The sequence below is a fragment of the Panulirus ornatus genome, chromosome 36 (assembly GCF_036320965.1).
Source record: "Panulirus ornatus isolate Po-2019 chromosome 36, ASM3632096v1, whole genome shotgun sequence".
Lineage (NCBI taxonomy): Eukaryota > Metazoa > Arthropoda > Malacostraca > Decapoda > Palinuridae > Panulirus > Panulirus ornatus.
Window position 1 is genome coordinate 13,114,784 of NC_092259.1, and position 27,980 is coordinate 13,142,763.

A 27,980-nucleotide genomic window follows, 5' to 3' on the forward strand; every position below is an offset into this window, starting at 1 on the left:
GTGTATGCCTGCCAGGGGATCCGTTCATGTACGGATGATGGACTGACTCTATCCCTATCATGTGCACCATCTCTCTCTCTCTCTCTCTCTCTCTCTCTCTCTCTCTCTCTCTCTCATATATATATATATATATATATATATATATATATATATATATATATATATATATATATATATATATATATATATATATATATATATATATATATATATATATATATATTCCTATGAGTCCACGGGGAAAATGAAACACGATATGTTCCCACGTGCACTTTCGTGTAATAATGGCATCATCAGGGGAGATTCAAGAACGAAATATAAGTCGGCTGATATACAACGAAGAGAAGTCGTTAAGTCGCCATTTGGTAAACACTTGATTGTCCAAGACAGACAACGAGCGTATCATAATCTTATTATGTGGACAAGAAGGGGAATGGTTTACAAATTTTAACAACAATAAAGCTACCGTTGTCTGTCTTGGACAATCACGCGTTTACCAAATGGCGTCCTAGCTATGTCTCTTCGTTGTTTATCAGATGACTTATATTTCTTTCTTGTATCTCCCATGATGATGTGATTATTACACGAAAATGCACTTGGGAACTTATCGTGTTTCATTTTCCCCGTGGACTCATAGGAATATACTTGATCACGCACAAAATTGTGATCCTTTCCAATATATATATATATATATATATATATATATATATATATATATATATATATATATATATATATATCTGAGGATAGGGGAGATAGAATACTTCCTACGCATTCCCCACGTGTCGTTGAAGGCGACTAAAAGGGACGGAAGCGGGGGGGCCAGAAACCCTCCCCTCGTATTTAAACTTTCTAAAATGGGAAACAGAAGGAGTCACGCGGGGAGTGCTCATCCTCCTCGAAGGCTCAGATTGGGGTGTCTAAGTGTGTGTGAATGTAACCAAGATGAGAAAAAAGGGGAGATAGGTAGTATGTTTGAGGAAAGAAACCTGGATGTTTTGGCTCTGAGTGAAACGAAGCTTAAGGGAAAAGGGGAAGAGTGGTTTGGGAATGTTTTGGGAGTAAAGCCAACGACTGAGTGTGAACGAATGGGGCCTTTGTTGTCTTCCTAGCGCTACCTCGCACACATGAGGGGGGAGGGTGTTGTTATTCCATGTGTGCAGGGTGGCGATGGGAATGAATAAAGGCAGACAGCATGAATTATGTACATGGGTATATATATATATTCAAACTCAAACTATTCGCCATTTCCCGCATTAGCGAGGTAGCGTTAAGAACAGAGGACTGGGCCTTGAGGGAATACCCTCACCTGGCCCAATTCTCTGTTCCTTCTTTTGGAAAATTAAAAAAAAAAAACGAGAGGGGAGGATTTCCAGCCCCCCGCTCCCTCCCCTTTTAGTCGCCTTCTACAACACGCAGGGAATACGTGGGAAGTATTCTTTCTCCCCTATCCCCAGGGATAATATATATATATATATATATATATATATATATATATATATATATATATATATATATATATATGTATATTTTGAGATGTATAGGTATGTATATGTGCTGTGTGTGGACGCGTGTATATACATGTGTATGTGGGTGGGTTGGGCCATTCTTTCGTCTGTTTCCTTGCGCTACCTCGCTAACGCGGGAGACAGCGACAAAGCAAAATACATATATATATATATATATATATATATATATATATATATATATATATATATATATATATATATATATAATTTCATCGTCACTGTGTGCCCTTATTTACAGTTGTTTCTTATCTTCACCCCCTTTATTTTCTTCATCGCTGGTGTTGCTCTCAATGAATTGTACTTCCACTGTCACTTTAAACTGCTCTCTCTCTCTCTCTCTCTCTCTCTCTCTCTCTCTCTCTCTCTCTCTCTCTCTCTCTCTCTCTCTCTCTCTCTCTTCCGCAACACCTTATTTCACCAATTAATCTCTCCACAAGGATTCCCGGTGTCGCCACAATCTAATCTTTTACCCCACTCACGTTGCAGCCAATCCTAACCACACCATGCCACTCCTCCTTCCTCGATCACCTAATCTCTGGTGTTACTCCCAAGCCTAACACATACTCTCCTCCAATCTTCCTACCTCAACTTTCAAATAAAACACACAACCCCATCACCTGCCTCATGAATCTACTGTGTCGCCTACCCGATGCAAATATCTTTCGCTTGGGGGATGAAGAACCTTCTCTCCCTCAACTTCATCTCTTCAATTCTCTTCGTACAATTAAAGATATTACTTTCTCGCTGAATGGAATCCTTGGCGCGGTAGTTCACTAGAGGTCGTACTGAAGACTGAGTGGTGTGTTAGGTAGTACCAATGATGCAGAATATAGAGTACTACCACAGTGGTCACCAGTGCTGGTTGTAACTAAGGCAAGATGGGAGAAGTCTTCTTCTCCTGTATGTGCGGAGGATATAGGGTGGGGAAGGAAAGAATATTCTTACCTACCTCCCTCTCTCTGGCGTGTGAACACATCGCAACTCCTTTATTATTTTTTTTTTTTCATTCTTCAGAAACAGATCATGGAAAAACCAAGCAGTGAGTAGTGCCTTGCCTAGGCTATGGTGATGGTTAGAACGTGATCATGATGGCGGGAGGGGATAAATGTTGGGGGCACAGGTACATAATAATAAACGAGATGCCATCAGGGCCCCTGAGAAGAATTCTATCCCTTCTCCATTCGTCATCCAGGTTTTATCCACCATGGTTTTATGCCATAAGCTGTAAGGCCAAAAAAAAAAAAAAGGGTATGGAAGATGAGGGAGAGGGGGGAGGAATGGAGCCACAGCTCTGTTGATTTTCTGCATTTTCTTAGATCCCAGGAAATTACCGGGGCCCCTTTTGAGCCCCCGGGCCCGGGTACGACGTCGTACTCCACGCAACCCCCTCTCAAGAGTCCCTGGCTCAGGCCACAGTGGGTACCCGGCTCCTCGGGCATGATCTCTCACCGACACCCGGGGGATGACACGAACCAGAAACAGCGAAGACACGCGCGCACGTTTTTTTGCATACGTATAACATCGAATCTTCACTGTTCACAGCCTTACTATCATATGTCCAATTTTCAACACTAATGGGACACCTTACACGGCAGTAACTATCAGATGGAGGTTATTGTGAGAGGCGTAACGGAGACCGTGTGAAAGTATTGATGAAATACAGTACGTGAACTTTCCCTCTGTTGTAAATGTCCCTCATGGAAGTTTGACCTGTGACAGTTTAGAGGATAAGGTCACAACAGCTGGGTTCTATATAACAACCCAACCAATCAACAATGCACGCGTTGCCTTATCAACATAGCCCACACTGGGTGCTCGGCAAGCAACTGCTTATACCAGTGTTTACTGCAAGCAGATGTCGGTAGGCCAGAGTTGATAGTTTGCTCAGGTTGTGATCAAAGTCATGGCAGTTTTCCTGACGATAATTGAGAGGAGAGGTTTGCAAGGAGTGCTCGCCCGCCGATGCTACACGCGGGTGTGAAAGCCACAGAATCGGGGATCGAAGGCAGGTACTCACGATCCTCTCCGCCTACCCAGACACCTTATATTTGCCCATAATTGTCAATGATTCACTTTCACGCCCCCCCCCCCCCCATACCCCACACCTGTTGATGAGCTTCACCGTGGAAGGGGAAAACTCCCGAGCATTAGCAACACCTCTTTGTGTGGGTGGGAGGCGAGGAACCGCCCGCCTACCTCCACCTTTAACCTTTCCCGAGAGACCAGCCGCGTCGGGCTATGGAGGAGAGGTCGACCTCCCTACTGCTGCTGCTGCGCCACCGCCTGCAGCGAGGTGTCAGCACTCGCATCATGACTACCATATCACTACTGACACCTCTACATCCTGGCCAGCACCTCTACATCAGATGGGGGGGGGGGGGGTCACAGGTTCGCCCTCCCTATACTGTTGGCTAAACTGTGACAGTTTGAAAGTCAGTGGCACTCCTATCTTTGTCCTTCCTATGCTACACTCTCTCTCTCTCTCTCTCTCTCTCTCTCTCTCTCTCTCTCTCTCTCTCTCTCACACGTGGGCGCGCTTGAAAACTCCAGGCGTGACACAGGGCGTGATGCGTGACTGCCCCCCCCCCCCCCCCGGACAAGGACCAGCATCACAACACGTTTCCCGTACGCTGCACATTCTATCCCACGACCAGCTCAGCTCCTCTGTCTCCAGCACAGCTCCTCGCACGTACTGCTTTCGCTCGGGGACGTCCTTGAGACTTTCCAGAGGGACAGCCACTCACACGAGCATGTCCCCCAGAGTCCAGGCAGACCACAAGCAATCGAAGACGCGCTCCAAAGTCGACACGAAGAACAGAGGCTAACATCTCCCTTGAGTCACTCTCTTATTGTGAGCATTAAAGGGGGGACGCATCTAAGGGAGATATACCGGTCGACGTTGCTCGCTATGTAACCCAAACAAGACCATAATGTACGACGTCGTCACTTTGTCCTGCGTGTAGTGGTGATGCTGGGAATACGACCCCTCGACCCTCATAACTGAGGTTGTTCATTAACGAGGGGAAGCTGTTACCACTTCCAGGGTCGGGAATGGCCCCCAGGGAACACCCCCAGGCCCTCGCTGCATAGTTTACCGATCCCTGTAGAACTCTCGACACTAATGAAATGTTAAGGGTTCCCTTGATGGGGGTCGGGCGACTGCAGCACATACAAAGTTACAGGTATGTCTCCAGTCGTCTTCCGGAAGGTGTATTCCCTTATGTCTCTCTCTCTCTCTCTCTCTCTCTCTCTCTCTCTCTCTCTCTCTCTCTCTGGCATAGGCTCCGTGCTGACGCTGGTGACTAGCGGTACTCAGAACGGGAAAGGTGGGCACCCGATCGTGATGAGGACCCATCCACTCCTCCTATCCATACCCGGTCAATGTCTGCTCTAGGCGGACAACCCTGATAACCTTCAGTCTTGTGACCTTCACCGGACAATACCTCCTGACCCTCAACCTTTAACCTCTCTACCTTGGTCAGCCTTACCCTCCCTCCCTCCCACGAGCACCGCCGTACGATCCGTGGGGACACCCCCCCCCCCCGTGCGGCCACCATCAGATTAACAACCTTCCCCTTGACCGTCGTCAACCTCCTCCAACCGACCACGTTACATCCACGTATGATATTTTCCTGCCATCGTCGCCCAGTGTAAGAGTGGTTAATGTCAGGAAGGTGGAGGAGGAGTGGGGGTACCTGAAGGGTGGAGGAGGAGTGGATGTACCTGAAGGGTAGAGGAGGAGTGGAGGTACCTGAAGGGTGGAGGAGGAGTGGAGGTACCTGAAGGGTGGAGGAGGAGTGGAGGTACCTGAAGGGTGGAGGAGGAGTGGAGGTACCTGAAGGGTGGAGGAGTGGAGATACCTGAAGGGCGGAGGAGGAGTGGAGGTACCTGAAGGGCGGAGGAGGAGTGGAGGTACCTGAAGGGTGGAGGAGGAGTGGAGGTACCTGAAGGGTGGAGGAGGAGTGGAGATACCTGAAGGGTGGAGGAGGAGTGGAAGTACCTGAGGAAGAGGCTCTCCACTAGGCCCTTACAACTAGGTCACGCGGGCCACCGTCCAGCCTCCTCACCACATATTTCCCGTTCCAGAATTTACGCGCCAAGGAACCATCATAAAGATGGCCACTGATCCTGCAGGTATTAAGCTGCATGCGACGAGGGCCTTGCGGTGGGGGAGAGAGAGAGAGGGAGGGAGTGGTACAAGGAGGGAGCAAATGAGACCAGTGTCACAACTTAGGCCGGGGAGAGAAAGTCCGTTAGGCAACTGCTGGATGTGTGTTCATTGGTTTGTTTTGTGGGAGAGGACGGCTGACGTGAGAAACACTAAGTATAAAGTCCAAGTGTAGCTGACAGTAGGAGTAGGGGATACCTGGGGTGTATGGCCGGAGTATGTGCTACACTGTCATCACCCATGACTACATATCACATCCACCATTACTCGTCACGTCACTTATCTACACCACCGTTTTCCACACCTACATGAACAACAGTGGCACTCCATCACTACCCCTCCAAGCACCACCAGCTTCCATCACTTCCTCGCAAGACCTAAGCCTACATCCCCTTTACCAGTCTCACACTACATACACTGTATTCGTCTATCTACATATCTTGAAGATATACGAACTTTTCCTAACTTTAACCCCATCCCTTCTTCCTAAGAAACTCAGGAACCACCTAATTTAGGTTGAACAATGACTTCGTTAATAGTCTTCCCTCATGTTACCTTCACTGGCAACAAAAAATGGGAATTTTTACCATGTAAACATAAATTTAGAAAACGAGGCTCGCCTACAAGCTGTAATGAACCCTTCGTCCCTCGACAGTCAGTCTGCATCATCCATAAGGAAAGATGCACACGAAAATTTGGGCCTCAAATGGCGGATGACGGCATTTCGCCCACTGGTGCCATCTCGAGAGCAAAGACCCTATGGTGAGGTCAACGGGGTGTGTGTGTGTGTGTGTGTGTGTGTGTGTGTGTGTTGTGCAGGAGTGAGTGGCGGTGTTAGTGTAGAGGGTGAGTGGCAGTGGTGCTCTTGGGATGAACTGTGGTGGTGTGGAGTGGAGGAATAATTGTTCATGTAGCCGGGTACACCACCAATCAACTCTCCACAATACATGTAGTAAGCTTGCTACGGGCTGGAAACGTGGTCAGTGCAGTACGTGCCCTCAAGCATGCTCACACCCGCAACAAGCAGACAAGACCCTCCAGTCAATCGTGAGGGAACAACAAGTCCCTCGCCTCCCAACACTAAACGAGAAACATTAGCCTAATTCCAAACGGGGGTGAGTGGGTGGTGACGACGGTGGCCACCGTAACAAGTCCTCCGTCACCGGCGGGCAAACGGCACGACCTGAAGCAATGTGACAACAGAGCCCAGAGGCTCCTCGCCTCGCGTCACCACAATGTCGAACAGCTGCATTCACCACACGTAATACCGTCATTATCACCAACTCCTTTACTTCTTCTTTGTTACACAAATATAGAGAGCCTTCATAGTGAAAGGAAATCAAAAAGGAGCGAAGAGTACGAGTCACCATACCACTAGAGAACATACTGTACACAAAGGATAACGTCTGTATGAAGTTCCTCCAGCAGTCAGCGGGGGTTGTGGCTCGAGCGACGTAGTAACCCCATCACAACATGTACTACAGCAGTGTACCATCCTGCTACCACACGTTCCTCGCCCGTCTCGTACAACGCCTGGGATCTTGTGGTGTGTACACTTTGCTGGGTGTAGAGCTAGAGTACACCACCTGGGATCTTGTGGTGTGTACACTTAGCTGGGTGTAGGGCTAAGGGATGTGGGGAAGAGGTAGTACCCCTGAATGGCGGCTGAGTTCCCCTGGTCGAGTGAGGGCATTAGGAGTTACCCCCGGGGATCAATACTGTGCCTATAGCTGTATTACCCACCACCACCACCGTCTACCACACCCCACCCTTCCACCACACTCCTACACCAGCTGCGTTACCCATCACCACCTCCACCGTCTACCACACCCCACCCTTCCACCACACTCCTACACCAGCTGCGTTACCCATCACCACTTCCACCGTCTACCACACCCCACCCTTCCACCACACTCCTACACCAGCTGCGTTACCCATCACCACCTCCACCGTCTACCACACCTCAACCCGACCACCACACTCCTACACCAGCTGTGTTACCCATCACCACCTCCACCGTCTACCACACTTCAACCCGACCTCCACACTACTCCATCAAAAATATCAGGTCGTGCAACACAAACACCATAAATCCTCCAGCTAGATAATACACCTCCCCGACACCCCTGGGACACTGGTTACACATATATGAAACCTCGTCCGTCTACACCTACACTTACCAGCTGGATTAATATCAATACACCCATCTCCAACCCCACAATATCCAAGAACGCACCCCCCCCCGAAGACCTACACCTTCACCCAACAGTACACGTAGGATGCACTCTTGCAGCGGTGAGTGAGCGACACCCCGGCCTAGAACACTCTCGCCATCCAGTAAAAACGGGCGGATGTGTACAGCCAGGCCGCTCGTACACTCACACACGGGAACACAATATACCGGGCAGGTGGCCACTTTCACTACGGTGCGGGAATCGAGTCACTCCAAGTGTGGGATTTCATAACACACTCCCCACGCGTCGTCCTAGGGGGGGGGATCCTTCACGGGTCATTACTGGTGCAGGATTCCAGCCCCGTCCCCCAGGAGGAAGGCAGGCCTGGCCCCCTTTCCTTACTAACGACCAGCAATCACTCCCCTGCTCACTGACCCACCTGCAGGACGGTTTCCAAAGTCGGTTACTTAATCGCTTGGCTCACACTGGGTAACTGACCCACTTCAGCAAGACAATAAAGAAAACACTAGTGGCGGACTGTGTGCGAACTCTGAGTATGAGCTATTCTACGTACAGTAATCCCAGGAAGAGTACGGTAGTGACGGACGCAGAGCTCACAATGGTGTGGTGTACCTGCTATGGTCATCATTTAGGTGAGGAGGGTGCACGTTAGATCACACTATCTTGAATACAATGATTCCGTCTCTGCCACACACACACATAAGCATACACACGCGACCCTCAGTGGTGTAGTGGTCAGCGATACTGACCACGAGTCATCTCGGGCTCGCACAGGGGTCTGGCCTGCCTGGGTTCGAATCCTGGTCGAGGCAGTCGGCCCACAGCCAATCCCAGCTCTTCTTCCTTCCCTCGGGGGTTGGTGGATACATGGGTACCTAACTTAGGCTGATGTGTGTGGCTGTGTATATACACGTAAAAGTACAGACGTGGTACATAAGCACGGTCAAGAGACGGGGCAACACCAGTGTACAAAACACCTCTCCATGTAACAAACACAAGGTAATCAAGCACACAAATACAGTACGACAAACGCCAATATAAGTCACCGTGGCCTTAGGGCCACACACACACACACACACACACACACACACACACACAACACTCTACGTCGCGCAGAACACAGCCAGTTCTATGACCTTACAAGTCTTTAAAGCCCATTCAAGGTGTCCTAGCGATGATGGAGGCCACGTTGGAGAACACTGGGGTCTAGTGATGAAGGAGGAGGAGGATGGTAAAATAATGGTGGAGAAGGTGATGGGAGATGTAGTGGTGGAGGATGGTGGTGAGTGGTGATTGTGGGGAAGGGAGGAACACCCCCCAACCGGTTTTTAATCTCTCTCTCTCTCTCTCTCTCTCTCTCTCTCTCTCTCTCTCTCTCTCTCTCTCTCTCTCTCTCTCTCTCTCTTCTTTTCATCCACTTCCGCATTCCTTAACTTTCTCTCTCTCTCCCATCAACACCATCCCTTCCAAATCAGAATCCCTAATCATCTTCTCTTTTGCTTTCACTGTTCGTTTAACATGTAGATCACAGGGCAATTCTCCCACCTCTCACCCCAACCTCTCACCCCCCCCCCCTTCCCCGCCTCACCACCCGGGGGACACCGCTGGCGAGGGAGGGGGGATGTATAACGGTGGGTCGGCCCCCTGGGGGAAGACATCCACCCGTAATGTTGTCAATTTGTCCAAGGTGAGGCACCAGGCAGCCGGACGTGTGTCACCCCCGGCTGGTGACGGTAAATCCTCAGTTTTACGTAAGGATGTCATAACTTAAGAGAAAAGAATCGAGTCGTTTATCCTAAAAACAAAATACCATAATTTTCTAACAAGATTACAGGAGAACAGAACAGACTCGTGCAAGAGGATAATACCACACTGCACTTCTACGAAGATTGATATCACGAGAAAACATGTTGTCTTCCCTCACACTAGGTCCACAGTAACGCTGACCCCGGGTCAAGGGTTCCCGCCCGTCAACGCCATGCCAGACAGACACCTCCATCACTCTATGCAAATTCCACCAGTTCCCCCTAACCCTCTGATACGCCATGTCCGTCCACGGGCACTGGGGGCTCCAGGGACACCCTTCCAGGCTATAACCCTTCCAGGCTACAGCTCCACCCTTCTAGGCTGCAAGGCCACCCTTCCAGGTTCCAGCACCGCTCTTCCAGGCTCCAAGGGCCACCCTTCTAAGCTCCAACACCAGCCTTCCAGGCTCCAGAGCCACAATTGCCGGCTCCAGGCTCGCCCTTCCTAGCTCTCACACCACACTTCCAGGCTCCAACGCAACCCTTTCTGGCTCCTGCGGTCGCACACCATAACAACAATAGACCAGAGCAATCAAAGGGGCTCCAGCCACTTGCCCCTACCTGTATGGTCTTCGCCACAATTGAATCTATTAACCCAAGTGCCTCGCGGTGCCAGCGTTGACCATAACTGGCCAACATCTAACGCACTATACACACAGCAAACACAAACGAAATGCCCCACTGTAACCTTCACATGCGTCAGACCCCATGAATTTAACAGGGGTTCACTGACACCCAGAGGTAAATAAAAAGGCCATTGATAACATCGACATTCACAACGAATAATGTTCTATAGTTTATCCTTGGTGTAAGGCGGGAAGACGACTCTTTAAATACGACGGTACGGCCCTTAAGCACAACAGAGTGGCCCTTGAGCTCGACGGTACGGCCCTTGAGTACGACAGCGTGACCCTGACGTATGATGGACACATGAGTCTCGAATCCGAGAACCTTCAAAAAAAAACAAATATATAACGAAGTATGTACAGCCAACGCTCGGGTCATGGATGGATATGTTCTCATTACGCCTTTTATGACGCTGTATATATCTTTTCATGATTATGAGGATGGGGAATTCCATTTTCCTCCCGTTGTAAAGAAAACGGACAATGCAGTTCGTTTCAGTAGAATGGCAGGACGCTTCTTGAATTATTCTGGCTGGACGAAATTTAAAGCCACCTTGGTTCCAGAAGGCTCCAGCGTCCTGGAAGGTCCCAAGGTAACACTACCCCTGTATGTTCCCGCCTCCCATAGCGTTCCAAGCTTTTCCAGAAGGTTCCAGCGCTTCTGGATCCATGTAGTGGTACATCTCGTGTTCCAGTTGTGGAACCTTTGAAATAAACCGACACGAGCAGCTGGCTTACCTGGGCATGACAACACTCACCTGGCTCCTGCCTTTACCCCTAGTGCCTTACTCGCGCCCGCCCACACACCTGAGGGGTCCACCCGCCCACACACCCGGCTCACCCTCAGCGCCACGCCCACGTACTGATCCCCAGGTGTTTGAAGATGCACCTCCCACCACCACCATCCCATGTCCCAGGTAGTGTGAGTCCCAGGTACGCCTGGAAAACCCACGCGAGTGATTTATGGTAATGGAGTCATGGGAGGGCGGGGGTAATGGCAAGCACCAAGAGGCATGGCAGAGTAAGGAAGGGGAAATAAGAATGTGGGGCAAAACGACGATAATAAACACGATGTGGGCAGGAGAGTGGCGGGTGTGTGTGTGTGGGGTCGGCTACCCCGGTCTGGTCGTCATTACCCCCCCACCACCGCACGTTGTGGCAGAGCCTCACTAATAATGGCAGAAGCTGAAGATCACGAGAGCCCCATGTTGCCCGGCGTAGGGCACGGGCCGTGCAGGAACAGTGTGTTCCCTGGGGGCTGCCCACACATGACACAACTCAAGAAGTCACAGCAGAAGGACGGGGAGGAGACGGGGAATCTTTTCGCCCCCTTCGTTGAAGCCCTGGATAAAGCACCCTTAACCAGCGAAAGCAAGGCGAGAAGAGCTGGTTGTGGCGACTGTCGCGCTGGTATGATGCTCCGGCCTTTCGGTCAAGGGTTTACCACACCCACCTTTCCCTGCCGTGCTCCCTCTGAACACAATGTGTCGCCTCCTGTGATACACACGCTGCCACAAGTCTCCCACACACAGCTCGTTACCTCACCACCTACATGGCCATCACCGGCCGGGCAACGCCGTCCGTCTCACTCACAACGACTCATGCTCACCTCAGCGTCCCTTTCCCTAACACGAGGTGAAATAATTTACTCGTCTCACTGAGAAAAACCCAACAACGTAGCAGAGCTTCATTATATACTATATGTTATATATTATATACTATATATCATATATTATATACTCTAAAGCACAGAGCTGCGGGAGACTGAAACTGACTCCACCTTCCTCGTCACAGTGAACATATGGCACCAATTACACCAGAGATCTCCTGTACACGTACTGCTCTCAATCTGTCGCCACAATGGTAGGGAGTCCCTCCCGGCTGGTACACACTACAAAAACAGCCACAACTTAACTTTGTAAACCTTATCAATATTCAGCATAGTGCCACCCCGACGTCTGTGCATACATACACTCCCTTTACCATCCTAACCTTTTTATAGCCCATTGTGTGCATCCCTGTTGCATATTCCAAGCATTTGGCTTTAGTTAATTCGGTATCCAGTTATCTATTAATAAGTGACCCGCAACAATTCTAACCTTCGAAAGACAATGGACAATTTATCACCAGCTGTTCAATTAAACGTATTAAAAAGGATATACCCGTGTGTTATACTGGCCCGCTGGATGGCAAGACAGGAAGACTAGGGCACAACATGTCTTAAAGAGATAAATCTCTTCAAGATGCTTTACGTTCTCCCTCCACCACCGGGAGATAGAGCTTACCACCCTATGGTCTCTCTACCACCACCAGAGGCGGCTACCAGCGTTCAGTCTCCCTCCACCACCAGGAGAGATGGCGACCAGTGTTCAGTCTCCCTCCACCACCAGGAGAGATGGCGACCAGTGTTCAGTCTCCCTCTACCGCCGGGAGAGATGGCGACCAGTGTTCAGTCTCCCTCCACCACCAGGAGAGATGGCGACCAGTGTTCAGTCTCCCTCCACCACCGGAAGAGATGGCGACCAGTGTTCAGTCTCCCTCCACCACCAGGAGAGATGGCGACCAGTGTTCAGTCGCCCTCTACCGCCGGGAGAGATGGCGACCAGTGTTCAGTCTCCCTCCACCACCAGGAGAGATGGCGACCAGTGTTCAGTCTCTACCCACCACCAGGCTACCACTGTAAAATATCTCCACAACCTAAGGGCCTCTCCAGCAGCCCTGTCATTGTAGGCAGCCTCTCCACAACCCTACAGAGAATGTGCCATTGTCAGCCTCTCTCCTCCACCAATCATCACCCACCACAGGTCACGGACCACACAACGTGTTACCTGTTTACATAGAAAGCCAAACAAAAATACAACAATGAGACCAAAGCCATATATATATATATATATATATATATATATATATATATATATATATATATATATATATATATATATATACTGTGACCCGGAAAACGCCTCCTGCTTGGCCTTTAAACCTAACCCAAGCATCGGGTTAAAGACGACGTCCCGACACGCCTCAAGCGTCGGTACCGTCATGGTCAGAGGAGGGAGTTACCAGACGACCAGCTTGACCCAACTGCATTCACCTGTGTTCCAGTGTACTTGTAGACCGTCTGGTGATAGGCCAGTACGGCATGACTGTACAGTCTGTGCGATACTCTGTCTTAAGGTTACCACACCACCACTTACCACCATTAGCGTCGCCAGTGGCCAGTTCTATTCACAACCACTAAACTTCGCCGAGAAAAACAGAAACGTACAGATTTCGAACACATTTTGACAGGGAATGACCGAGAAACGCAAGATTTCAAGTGATCAATATTTACAGTAAAAATATCACAAGAATTCGAGTTGACTTTGTTGTGATAAAAATGATCATTGTTAGTGTTCCCTGAGGCTTGAGTTGCACAAGGAGACACTCTGGCATTAAGAAGACATGAAAATGGTTATAAATATGAAGCTTTTCTGAAGCGAAGGTCGGCTGGTGTGTGAAGAGGTTCTTGAAGCACAAAGAGGGGTGACTGCTCCACATGGACACTTCTCCCTCACCCTGGAGGCTCAGTTAGTGTTCTCCCTCCCCTTTGGAGGTTCGATTAATAATGTCAGCCTCATCGTCTGTCCCCGTAATACCCCAGGCAAAACGAACGTCTCGAATACGTAAAACCTCAACATCGGCGCACAATGGTGGGCCACAAGATCAACCGAATGAACTTAAAGAAGTTTGGAACTGTCGTGTTGAGTCGAGCCAACGGTGACGAATCATGACTGGACGCTTGTGTTTACACGTCTCCCGCCAGCGGCTGGGAGGGAAAGTGTCGGGGTGGAGGGAGGCTATCGTTCCCCAGCAGAGTGAGTGAGGAAGGAGTACACCTGACACCCAGTAAACCCAGACTGTGGCAGACATGAACCTGCCACCACGAGCACAACTCTACTCCATCTGGTCGTTACGAGCAATTCCAGCCTCCAGATATTTCCAAGAACAGAAGAATTTGACGTCATTTTCTTCGTGAGGAATTACACAAAATAATGAAAGACGTAAAGAATGAAACTTTAAACCTTACAATAAAACACGAGAAATCCAAAGGAAGTGTGACTGCGTGGCTTATAACGGTTGTACCTGTTAGTACAACCCTGGCTGGCTGGCTGGTACTGTTGGCCCAGCCTGTGACCAGGTTGTAGTCACAACCGCGAGCGAGTTATCGTCACCACCAATGTCGATGCCCGTGACCCAAAATACCTGAGGCCCTCTGTGGCGATCGGTTGCCCACGGGACAAAGACGTCCACAAGGCGGGTAAATACCAAGGCAAGACTGAGCCGGTGCAGGCACGCGAGACGACCGCGGAAGAACCTTCAAACATTTCATCAAACATCGACAACAACTACAACAATACAACTACGAAATCAGACGCGCCATCTGATTACTCTTATATGTCCGTGTTGGTCGTGTACTCGTGCCACATGTGGATGATAAGATAACGCTACGGGAGGGAGAGCGTCTGTCCTTGCTACTGCCGGAGGAGGGGGAAGAGTGAAACAACGACAACAGAAAAACGGCGAGTCTGGCTGCGTCGGTGAGTCGTGGAGGCCGCACGCGACAGGAGCTTTACTGTCCTCCTACACGCAACGCACGCGACACGAGTCTCAAATGGACGGCAAGTGGCCAGAGGTGTTCTGTATCATTTAAAGAGGATATATACCAACACTCGCCGTGTACACATGAGTGTCGCAACCACGTCAGAAGGCGGGGTGTCTCTCTCTCCCAACCAACATGGTAAACACGGTTGTCTGACCAAACTATAAGGTGGGAGGCATGACTGTCTGTCCTGACCAAGCAGGGTCGTCGGTGAACACCTTTAAGCAATTACAACCCCCCGAAGTTGTAATGCTGCAAGAGGGATCGTCATTACAATCTCGTGGGCTATTTTCGGAAATACTGCCCAATGAGATGTTTAAATGCTTTAAATCTGAGATACTGGAAATCTTATCTCAAAACTACCTCTACATCTTCTGTAAGACCGAACGTTTGGTACAGTCCACATATAAATGTCACCAGGGATCCACCTTCCACTGCTGAGAGACAGACCAACAGCACCACCACCTTCCACACGAACAGTTAACTGACTCTGACTAACCGTGTACGGCAGACTTTCCTTACGTCCCTGACAGGGAAGCGTTCCTATCTGAGGTGATTTCTTTCTCTGAAATCAATCACGTAGGAGGCCAGTCTGACGGGCTACTGGAGGCATCAATACTGAGCCGATGGCGAGTTTAGCGTTACCAGACTTCATCACTAGCCTGACATGCCATTACTAGCTCCCAGCTACTACCCCCATCACCCTGTTCCCGCACCTTTAACTCCTGAATAAATTATAGGGTTCAACGAACATGATAATGGCGGACGACGTGAAAAAAATCTGAAAACATCCGCGTCTAATTCAGTAGGACGAGGATTGGTGTGGGAGATAATGTGTTACACGGGAGCAGGGCGTCTCTCCCTCACCATGGGAACCTGCCACCCACAATAATCATCTCCCAGGTAACTTTCCCCGTCAGATGAGCTGTTAAGTTGGTGCTAACACACACACACACACACACACACACACACACACACACACACCACTCCCAGCTGACGTCACTGCTGGCGCGAGGGAGGCTACTGGTCCTCATGTGTACTCTGGAGACCCTCGCTACAATTACACACCCAACCCATACACCTAGCCACACCTACTCCCTACACCAGACCTAGCCACACCTACACCAGACCTAGCCACACCTACACTCGCGCTGCAGCTCACCATCTCCTCACCTGACGCGGGGGGCGGGAGGCAGCACAACACCGCCAGCATGTCACCACATCACACGGCCTACTGGGTCCACATTCCAACAGCTGGCACGGTGGATTCATATTGGTGTCCCAGGTCTGCACACTCGATACACAGGCCTGTACACCCACGATACAAAGGTCTGTACACCCTGAATACACTAAAGGATACATACGTATTGAAATGATGAAAGGCGTATATGCGAGGGAAGCCTGAGGAGCGAGTGTACAGTTACAATGAGAACTGGAACTAGGAGCGCGAGGGCTTCTATTGTCTGTGGAGGATGCACTCTCGGCACAATACCCCCCCCCCCCTCCCCCGCCACCACCACCACCAGGACACCGAGTCTAATGGTCATTACGAGACAGGTGGGCCGCCCACCAGCCGGCCTGCCTCCCACCACCATCAGGAAGACCATGGCGTTGGGGGGGAAAAGGTAATTCCCTCGTCATCTGGCTGGTGTCACATTCACTCACGTCACTCGCAACACTCTTACACCGCTGGAATCAGCCTCACCTCCTGCTGACCGTGGTACCCAGCTGAGCACACTAGGTGGTGGTGGTGGTGGGCAGTCCAGGCAGGGAGGGGTCACCATACTGACCCCCAGGCGCTAAGTTTAGCACAGGGCCAGCGGCACTGTCGTCTGGCACCGTCCTGGGGGGAACTCCCCCCTCCCCAGTCCCCTGCTCTCTCTCTCTCTCTCTCTCTCTCTCTCTCTCTCTCTCTCTCTCTCTCTCTCTCTCTCTCTCTCTCTGGGAGAGTACGGCTCCTGGGAGAGGGGCGGGAGGGTGGGTGAGAGGGCGGTGCATGAGAATGGCACTCTCACACAGGAGGCTGCGGAGGCGTCCCAAAGGATTTGCATAACGTGCCGCCCACACCTGCAGCATGGCCAGGTGTGTCGACCAGCTCCAGCCACACACCTGGCTCAGCATCCCACCACGGTACACCACACCAGGACGCCTCGCTGTCTCCACTACCACACCGCACCTCCATTATACAACACCAACGTTCACTCATGCGACACCAGAATCATTTCATAACACCATCACAACACCCGTGTTTCTCCAGGTATGTCTGGTGGACGACGCTACCAACCCAGACCAGGGTCCTCATAAGGCAGCAATATAACCCCTGTGACCTCAGGTCAAGACCACCATCGCCTTGACCTCGCACGAGGGGAGAGGTTCTCAGGTCAAGACTACCAACTCCATGACCTCGCCGGCGGGGTGTTTCTCAGGTGACGTCAGGTCAAGGAACCAACACCCTGACCCCAGTGGCGGGAGGGTCTTAGGTAACGTGGGTCGACCAGTGGTGGCGGCGGGTACCGTGGCTGGCTCAGGCCGGGTGAGTGTGCGAGACCCGACCAGTCCGGGGCAGCAGGTAAGCTCCACGAGGAAACTTGGTCAGCATGCCAACCAGTGAGAGAGAGAGAGAGAGAGAGAGAGAGAGAGAGAGAGAGAGAGAGAGAGAGAGAGAGAGAGAGAGAGAGAGTTCAATCATTACATGTGACAAGGGACGAGGTGCCCTGCGGGGGGGAGGGGCGGCACTGATTAAATAACCTCCTATATTGTCCCGCCGTTATCACCCTGATGTATACCTCCCCACCACACACCTTCCCTCTCTCACCTCCCGCACTCACCACACTCAAATCTCGCCGCCCGCACTCAACACACACTCGTCATACCACCTTCATAAAAAAAAAATTCGCATGTCATCACTAAACACTGAATATTTTACATCGTCTCAATCTTAACTCTTGGAAGAGAGAGAGAGAGAGAGAGAGAGAGAGAGAGAGAGAGAGAGAGAGAGAGAGAGAGAGAGAGAGAGAGAGAGAGAGAGAGAGAGAGAGAGAGAGAGAGAGCAGGAGAGATACGTGTAAGGTCATGGTGAGATATGATCTCTCGTTACTCACATACACATCACCTACTTCAATCTACGTCATATAAAACATTATACATACCTACTAACTTACGTCAAGTGATTCTCCACCATACATATACTACGTTTACCAGAAATATAAGACCTGAGTTACAGCGTTATGGTTCTAGAGGCCTTACAAAGTCTTTCCGTCATGGAAGAGAGAAGAGTGAGAGGTGACCTGATCACAACCTTTAAGTTCTTAAACCAGGCTGATGACGTCGACAGTTATCGATCACAAAGCCAGGCTGGACAAGGATCAGCCGAGGCTTCGTATCAGAATGCGACATAAAACAAAATCCTCACATAGGAATGAGCTGCAACATTTAATTAAAACCAGAGGTAGAAAAACGAAGTTATCCCAAATTATTTTAAAATCATTTAATAACACAATAGTTCGTGTCCGCCTTAGTTTTTTTCTCAGTTACATTTTTCATCTACTTTTGGATCTGAACATTTTCTTGAGGTAATGCCTCAAACATTCTCACATTTGCAGTGGTTTTATGAAAGGAATTCCGTCAATATTTACACTGTCACAGTCATTATGACCCAGGGAGATATCTCTTTAACTTTCGACATAAATTACAATCACGGAACGTAACCGGCATTTGTTTTCTCGAATTTTGTTATCGAAGAGTAACATGTCAGTTTCTGCTTTATGGTTAACGAGACGGCAAGAGCACCTGAATGCTTTGACACTCCCAGATACGATACATTATAAGGGATCATGTACTGACCAATACCAAAGGAGGATTGACAGCTTGGTTGGCTGGGGGACGACAGCCGCGCCAAGGGAGCCCACTTGAGCCAGCCCGTGTGTGATTCATGGTCAGCAAATCTAACCACTACAATACGGAACCAAGAACTCTAACCTTCCACCGCTGAACTACAGCAAGACAACCCGTGTCGTAGCCCATGAAGGTCATATCTACGAGAAGTCTTTATGTGAAATGGCATTGACTTCTTTGTCCACCACAGCTCCCTCTCCCAGCGGCGGAGTGGTGTCCGCTGCTTAATGAATCACTGAGCGTCACGTGAACGTAGCTGGTGTAATGTTGTCCGGGTGTCATGATGAGGAGGCAGGCAGGTGTGTCCATGATGCTGGCCGTGTGACTCACCACAGAGGCACAAGAGAAATAACTAACCCACCGGGAACAAAGCCGTCCACCAACACACACACACAAACCTATTCTCAAGTCAACAACTTTTATATATATAATTTTCTTTCCGGCTTCCTTGTGCTATTACTGGAATGAGTTTCACTTGCCTTTGAACTTTATATATATATATATATATATATATATATATATATATATATATATATATATATATATATATATATATATATATATGTGTGTGTGTGTGTGTGTGTGTGTGTGTGTTACCACCTAATGTATGAACGTTTTAGTCTTACTGATATCAAAGTGACTTGCAAAGGACCTTCGAGATCTGTGTTTATGACATTAAAATAGTCGAAGTTCCCATAAAACAGCTCAAGTCCCTGACTCCCTCATGCAAGACGCAGCTGTACACCTCGGGTAATAATAAACAATCTACACTCATCCTCTGGATGTCAAAATAATGAGGCAAAATCGGGGATCTGAAGAGTGCATCAAATATGTTTCTCGTCATCTTAGAGATACGCTTGACACCGACCATGTCACGTGACACCAGTGACGACCGAGACCCGTGGGGAAGCTTAAGCCGGAGTGGACGGAAGCAGCAGCTGGAAGGGAAGACGGAGGGGACGGGGGACAGTCCTAGGCGTCCTGATAACACTCCGGGTATGTTACCTGAGGAACAGAAGCTGACGGTAGTGTGAGCAGGAGACTCGATCAGCAGGAGGGAGAGGGACGCACCCGCCAACACTATCTTTTTATCAGTCACGTGCTGTTATGACTAACTCCCTCCCTGCCCACAACTGTACCTCTCCGTCCCGCGCACAACAAAGCTATTGCACCATCCTCGCCACAGAAAACTCCTGTCAAACGAGAATCCTCGTACCAGTGCCTCACTTCGGCATCACAGCCACCACCGTCACATCCTGCCACCTGAGATGCCTCGTCCTAGGGATGCAGTTCGGTACCATGACCACATTCGAACCCATCCCATCCCGCACACACCATTACAGGAACAGCCCCTTCCCATCCTACGCACGCTACTACAGGAACAGCCACATCCCATCCCACTGTAAACATCGTTGATAATAAGTAGGCTGCCGCCCTAGGGTTTGTGTAAAGACTCTCTATTGATTTCACTTTTTTTGTGGCCACAATGTCCACATCATATATTTTCCTTACATATTTTCAGCATCTGGATGATATTAATTCAATTAATCGTTAGTCAGTAGTACTTTTGTTATTAATAAAGTTACACAAAGTTCGCATGGAGTCCATATCTCCAGCCCATCACAGCTGCTACCAACAAACTCCGGCCGGGGTCGGCCATCAGGGACACGGGGTGGTGCAGGGTCGACCAATGAGGCTGTGTGACGGTCAGGGCCGGGGACGAGGTGGTTCAGGGCAGTGTGACGGTCAGGACCGGGGACACGGGCTGACCATAAGCCGAGACGGCCCTTAGGCGGTGTCCCGCTGACCCCGTCTCGCAACGCAACCCTCTGCCCAACACCTGCAACACCAAAACTTCCCGGCCACCACAACACCCGTGGGTGTCACCTTAACCAAGACCACAGTAAGTGTCCAGCACTGGGTAAATGAGACATCTGTCCACAGGTGTCTGTGACGCACCGTTACGCAGGCCGGAAAAAATAAGGCATGTCGGGGAAAGTCGGCCACGCTCTGGCTAGCCCCCTTGAGCATGGCGGTAGAACACCTTGAGCACCACCCTCGAGGACGACGGTTCGACCCCTCGAACACGACATTACGACCCCTGAGGACGACGGGTGTAAGTCTGGCCTGACTCAAGTTGAGGGTATCATATCGACACGCCGCCACCCGAAGAGCGTTTACTTACGACACTCTGCTCTCAGTCACCACAAGCGATCCAAACATCACACCGATGAGTGTGTCATGTGATGCGTTCCTGACGACCCTCCCCGGCCGCCACTGCTGGTCATACCGTTAAGTGTCATTCCTGACGTGCCTCCAACCTGCTCCTCCACCCACCCACCCACACCCCCACCCTAACCTGCCCAGGTGATCCTACTCTCAGCAGACCGGTCGAGTTGACCCCACCCCCTCCTCCTGTGCCGACCTGGTGCCCGGGCGACCAGACCCGGGCGGGAAGCACAACTTTATGCTGGTCTCCGTCGCACCCACCCTTCCCTCTTGACGACCTTCCCCCCCCCCCCAACCCCACGTCTAAATCCCCTTCCAAGTGTTACACATCGAGACACAAAGGTGGTGCTCTGTGCACACCCCGGTACTGCTATTAAATACCAACGTGTCATAATGTAGGGTAAGGGAGGTTTACAATCGTGGGGGGGGGGGGGCATCTCTTAAACACCGTCTACTATCATACAACGTCCTTAAATCTTAGCATGACTCTGCATTTATCCTCGGCTCTCTCATACTTAGTGTACTTATTCACGTCTTTCTTAACTTCCTCGTTTAATTTCAGGTTAAGTCCTCTGGATCTTCTATCTCTCCATCTCGCAAAGAACTGGTCATTCTCTACGTCATCAATCAGTTGTAAAGAGTTAAAGGTTATGATCATGGTAGCTCCTCACTCTTCTCTCTTCCCAAGTGGGCAAATTTAACGCTTCTAGCCTTTCCCTTTAACTCCTTACTCTTCTCTCTTTCAAGGTGGGCAAATCTAAGACTTCTGGCCTTTCCCTTTAACTCTGTTCTCTTAAGTCAGGCACTGTCTTTGTTCCTCTCCTTTGGACCTTCTCCATTAAACGCTCTTTGTGTTTGGTCAGGTGCGGTGACCAAATATTAGAAAAATATTATAGTTTTAGTCTTATGTAGCTTTCTGAATACGTCCTCGTCCATGAACCTGAATGCTATTCTAATATATGCTAACAGACAGCAGTCTGGTGTCATTAAGATCTCTGCGAGATGGTAATCATATCTAGGTCTTCTTTAACTGTGAGTCATTACAATTGTTCGGGTCGACCTGCAACAACCGTGGACCAGACCAAGTCTGAAGTCTGTCAAGGTCCCCTTGTATGGTGATGCAATCCCTCACGCTTTTCACCCTGATGGTGCGGTCTCTGAACCCCGGCGTTGCTGTGTCTACACCCTGATGTTGCTGTGTCTACACCCTAGCACCGCTGTGTCTACACCCTGATGCTGCTGTCTACACCGTAGTGCCGCTGTCTAACACCCTAACATTGCTGTCTACACCCTAGTGCCGCTGTCTACACCCTAATGTAGCTGTCTGCACCCTAGTGTCGCTGTGTCTACACCCTAGTGCTACTGCATCTACACTCCGGGGAGGTGTGTCTACACCCCGGGGAAGTGTGTATGGGGCACCTGTACCAAAGGACGAGTGAAGCCTGGAATGAGGTAGTGTCAGGCTGGGATGTGGGTCAGTAGCCAGGGTCCACACCACACCTGGGGCGAGGCACCAGCAGGGCAACAGTGGGGGAGGAACCTCACTTGGCCTCAACATCTTACCTGTGGTCACCATGGTGTTGTCCCGTCTGGGGTCGCGCACCACCTCCACCAACATGTTGACACGTTGCTCTGCCTGGAGGCAGGCCCCAGCCTCGCTCACTGACACCAGACCAACGCTCTCACTGTACGAGTCCAGCAGCCGCACCTCCCACTGTCTCCCAGGCACCGGGAGAGGCGGTGTGTGTGTCGCGACCGTGGGTGTGCGACTGAGGGATCCCGGGTAAGCCAGCCACCGCTTCTGCTACTACTTTCACGGGTCTCCTCCACCACCACTACCACCACCACCATCAGCGGCGGCAGGCATGCGCCGCCCCCCCCCAACACCTGCCCACGCTTACCGCCTGAGCCTAGACACCTAATACCTGGTTAATCTGCAATACATTCCCAGGTTGTCGCCCCTCCTTTGCATTAATCACACCAGACGGCATCATGTCCCCCAGTGGCCTCCTGAACACCTCCCACGAATAGCCAACTCCTGTCTTTCCCCGGTTAAGGTCTTCCCTCAACCCCGACCAACTGGTGTTCCTCAAACTTCTGCCTCGTTCCTGGTTCCCCTGGGGACTGGAGTCACCAGCAAGAGGTGCTAATATAGCAGGTGACACCAGCTACTCGTCCGTGACGGGCGCCGCCCTTCACCCGTGACGCCTGGCACGTGACCCCCCTACCGCTGAAACCGTGACCAACCAAGATAATTCGATATGAGCTTCCCCATCATCCAGACCCCGCCACTGGAGGGGGTTATGTCATCTCCCTTGGCTCCTACATTAGGCCGCCCGTTGCACTCATGTCACGCTATTAGCCTCGTTCTTCAAGCGGCACGTAATAACGCTTCATGTATTAGTCCCTTGAGTACGACGGCACGACCCTCGGCTGCCATGTTCCACGTGAAGACACTGACGGGGACGTGGCCGTTCTCAATGAGGGAGCGGCACCCCTCCCGCCTGGTGTTTCACCACGTTCGTCACCCACAGTTTTACCCCGAGCAAATGGCAATTTAGCGCGGCGGTCCGGGTGGAAAAACGCAGCCTGGGTAGAAAACTGCGAGGCACTCCCGAAGATTGCTTTACACATTCGGGTCCAGACTGTGCTAGACAACATGGCGCGATACGGGTTCCTTCCAGAGCTGTACGTTCACAAAACAGACCGTCCCAGCAGGGCTGAAACCCCTTTACGGACCCGACACTTTATTACAATCGTCTTCCGGCAGGTAAAGCAGAAGCACCACGCCTCCGGGAGACCCACACTCAGGATATGTTGACACACATCACTTGACGCGATGACACACCCAGGAGACCAGTGTCACTCCACACCACAACCACATGAACCATCATCAACCACATAAACCATCATCAACCACATGAACCACCATCAACCACACTGAACCATCATCAACCACACTGGACCATCATCAACCACATGAACCACACCATAGATACATTACGAGTGTATAAGCATTGTGAGTCTCTACAACCAGTTTCTCGTGATCCTTCGCAATGTATAATGATCTTCATCAGCCGTGCAATGTGGGTCAGTGATAATTACCATAATGTCATCTGTTCCGGACACACAGTGGTGGTGGCATTATCCTGGGAGGACCAGAGCTCAGCAAACAGTGGAGGGGGGTTGTCTGTCTTACGTCATTTATTAATATCAAATTCACATCATTCATCTACAGAAACAAACACAACAAAAAAGTGTCTGGACTTATGGACATCCCATCTATACCCTATGTTCCCAGATATGATCATTACAGTATATTTCGTATCAAGGTTTCCCTTAATACGAAAACTAAACACTCATTACAAAGACGAATATCATGATGAGTGGCTGGTCCCATGATACTGGTGATGCACGGACAGATAACAGGAGAGGAGGCAGACTCTCACCATGTGTCGCACACCCTGGCACCCTCGCCAGCGTCTGCACACACGCCAGAAACGCTAGTCAGTGGCACTTCAACCCTGCAGCACCGTGGGCAGGGCCCTCTCAGGTGACCTCCTCGAGCGGGGTCACACTACTCCACTTGGCCTCACTTTCCCTCGCGCCGGCAGCAGCCCCTCCCGGCAATTACAAGAGACGGCTTCCTGTAACTTAACACTTCACGTGGGACACGAGACGTAGTACATGGAGGCCGCTTCCTCCCTCCTTTAAATTAGACTAAGCCGTCCTGGGCGGCCATAGCTGGCTTGAGTGACCGAAGGAGATATACCTCGTCAGGAGGGCGGGGTGCTCTCCGACGCCAGGCTAGGGCGACACAGGGATCCATCCCCCAATAAACCATCGTCAGACAGCATCACAGAGATCGCTCCTACATGTCTGTGTTCCTTCTGTTAACTCCAAACTTCTGGGTCATCACAGTGTTTCGTGGTGGGAGGTTCATACGCTAAACACATCACCAGGTCGACGTTTAAGCTTCGATACCGGCGTCGCACGACAGTCGCCCTCGCTCACACTTAACGTCAACGAGCCCACAGCGACATACGAAACGCGCATCCTCACCTGAAGGTCCCGAGAATGACGACCACTTGCCCGGCGGGGCGGGGCCAGCCTCGACATACATCACCGGGACGTTATAACAGTACCTGCCTGCCTCATCCATAATCTGCCGCTCATTACTGCGATGTAATTAGCATCACGGTAAAGACCTTCATCAAGGCGCTAGAGGACTCTCACTCGTGACTCTCATGTTTTTTTTTTTTCCTGGGATAGATTAGCATATAGTAGAGGCAACGTACGGGGGAACAACTTCAGATGTTATTAATAAAAGAGAAGACTCGTACATATACCTAACGTCGGCCAGCACGATCCAAAAATATACGTATAATCTACTTTTGAAGCGGATGGAGGGTCCCGAAAAATCTACCAAGCCAGGACGACGTAGAGCAGGAACGTGGGGGTGGGAGTTGTACTCTCTCTCTCTCTCTCTCTCTCTCTCTCTCTCTCTCTCTCTCTCTCTCTCTCTCTCTCTCTCTCGCCAGTTCAGCCCGCCCACTCGGAGCTCATCGTGACATTTCAAACTTTCGAGAGAGTTCGTCCTAACGAGCCATAGGGAAACTGTGGGGTTATGCCCACACCCTCCCTCTCCTTTGTCTGTCTTATGTGTCTGTGTGTCTGTCTATGAACCCTAAACGCTAACCTTGTTTCATGGCATCACCTCGTCGTGTGCAGTCATATATAGACTCTCTCTCTCTCTCTCTCTCTCTCTCTCTCTCTCTCTCTCTCTCTCTCTCTCTCTCTCTCGTCACAACGCCTCCCTCGCGTCACGGAAGACGTCAACAATACAACAGTGACGCAGTTCTCGCCCGTCAGTGGTGTGGGAGGCGGCTGGCGCGGCGCGGCGTGAGGGACGGAGATAACCCACCTCACAATTCCTCCTTCAGCAGCCTCGGGGATACCCTGGGACTGGGATGTGGGCTGCAGGATACCTTCTGTCCTGACACTGGAAGGAGGTGAGTGTGGGTGGTTATGGCAGGGGTGGTCATCCGAGGAGAACACTCCCCCTTCAACTACCAAGATCTCCATATGGCTCCGGCGACCCACTTGAAGGCTCCCACGTACGCTCTGGCCAGGTAAGTCCTTCACTCCAGGCTGACCACAAACACACTCCACCAACCATCATCCCGTTCAAAACTTTCCAACACCAGAAAACCTTCAGTCCCCGCTGGTGTTCCGGGACCCCTAACCATAGTGACACGACAGGTCTTGTGAACCCGTGATGCCATCATTTCTTGTCGTGCCAGTAAAAAAAAAAAATAAATAAAAAATAAAATAAATGTACTATTTCCATCACCTTCCCGGCTACCTTGGAGGCGACCCCAGAAAGCAAAGGTTCCGAAATCATGTTCAAGATTTATGTTGTCTTCGCCGTCGACGTCTGCAAGCCGGTCATGGTGCGTCTGTCCCAGATACACCAACACGAGCCAACAGTATATTAATCCCAGCCCGACAGATGTGGGACTCTCACAACTATCGCACACTCGAAATTGGCTCCTATTGGGCGGACATCTCTCACCACCAAGTCCTCCTCCTCTCACTCTTGTCAACTTTAACTCTCTCTCTCTCTCTCTCTCTCTCTCTCTCTCTCTCTCTCTCTCTCTCTCTCTCTCTCTCTCTCTCCTCCCGAGGGGCAACTCCTGTGCTCTTCACAGCGCTGAGCATCAGCTCTCAGCAGCAGGGAGGCTGAGGCAACGCCAGGACAGCCTCCGGCGCTGGCACACTGAAGGACTCCCGCTGGTCGAGAACCCTTGTGTTTCATGTATACAACATGAGGTGGCGCGGGTGAGGGCTTCCTCTCCAACACTGTAGGATTTTCTCTTCCTCGTCCTGGTTCGTAAGATCCTCTGGTGGGAAAAGCGGAGGATACCAGCAACAAGATGGTGAGACATCTTCCACAACCAGAGCAACGCCAGCCAACACAGCACCTACCACCAGCCAACACAGCACCTACCACCAGCTAACACAGCAAGCTACCACCAGCCAACACAGCACCTACCACCAGCTAACACAGCAAGCTACCACCAGCCAACACAGCACCTACCACCAGCCAACACAGCACCTCCACTGTATAGCCACATGACACGGACGATCACATCCATTACTTCATAATTGTGATTCACAATCTCGTCCAACCAGAGCAGTATTACCTGCAACAACTTCCCACCACACTCACACTTTAGTATATACACTACTGATAACAACTGGATACGGACTGATCACTAATGCAAGGCACCGCAGCCGAGTAGTTAATATATAATGTGAATGTAAACACTGCAGCCAGACAAACAGAATGCCATCAACAGTGGCATGGATCAACATGAGAAATACTGATACACAATCACTGTAGTAATATAGTCCCAAAATCATGTCAAAGTCCATCATCCTCAGGTACATCCGGTGGAATCCCGAAGCCCTACACACACACACAGGGTATCAGGTCCTTCATAAACAAGGCAAGATGCTAAACAAAAACAAGATACAAGGACCTCAATAAACATGGTACCAGGTCCTTCATAAACAAGGTACGAGGATAAGCAAGATGCCAGGTCTTGCGGACACAAGGCACCAGCTTCACTATAACAAACATACACAATAGCTACCATGTACACCTTCCGGTCAGCGAGCCACCACCAGCAGCAGCAGCAGCAGTCAAGCAGGAAACAACCCTACTTTATCTTACGCTCCAGTTACACACTACCACAAAATTGCTACTCTAGATGACGAAGCCATTCCTACACGCAACATCCAGCTACAACACAACCCTCCTACAACACGCACCAGCCCAGACATGCACGGTGGAGTGAGCGAATACCTGCTCACGCACCCTCCAAAA

General features: G+C 50.5%; 1 protein-coding gene across 7 annotated transcripts in view; it reads right to left on the bottom strand.

The window, feature by feature from the left end:
* The window catches only part of spir (spire type actin nucleation factor), a 225,843-nt gene that overhangs the window by 42,384 nt on the left and 155,479 nt on the right, over nucleotides 1-27,980 (bottom strand). The window lies entirely within an intron of this gene.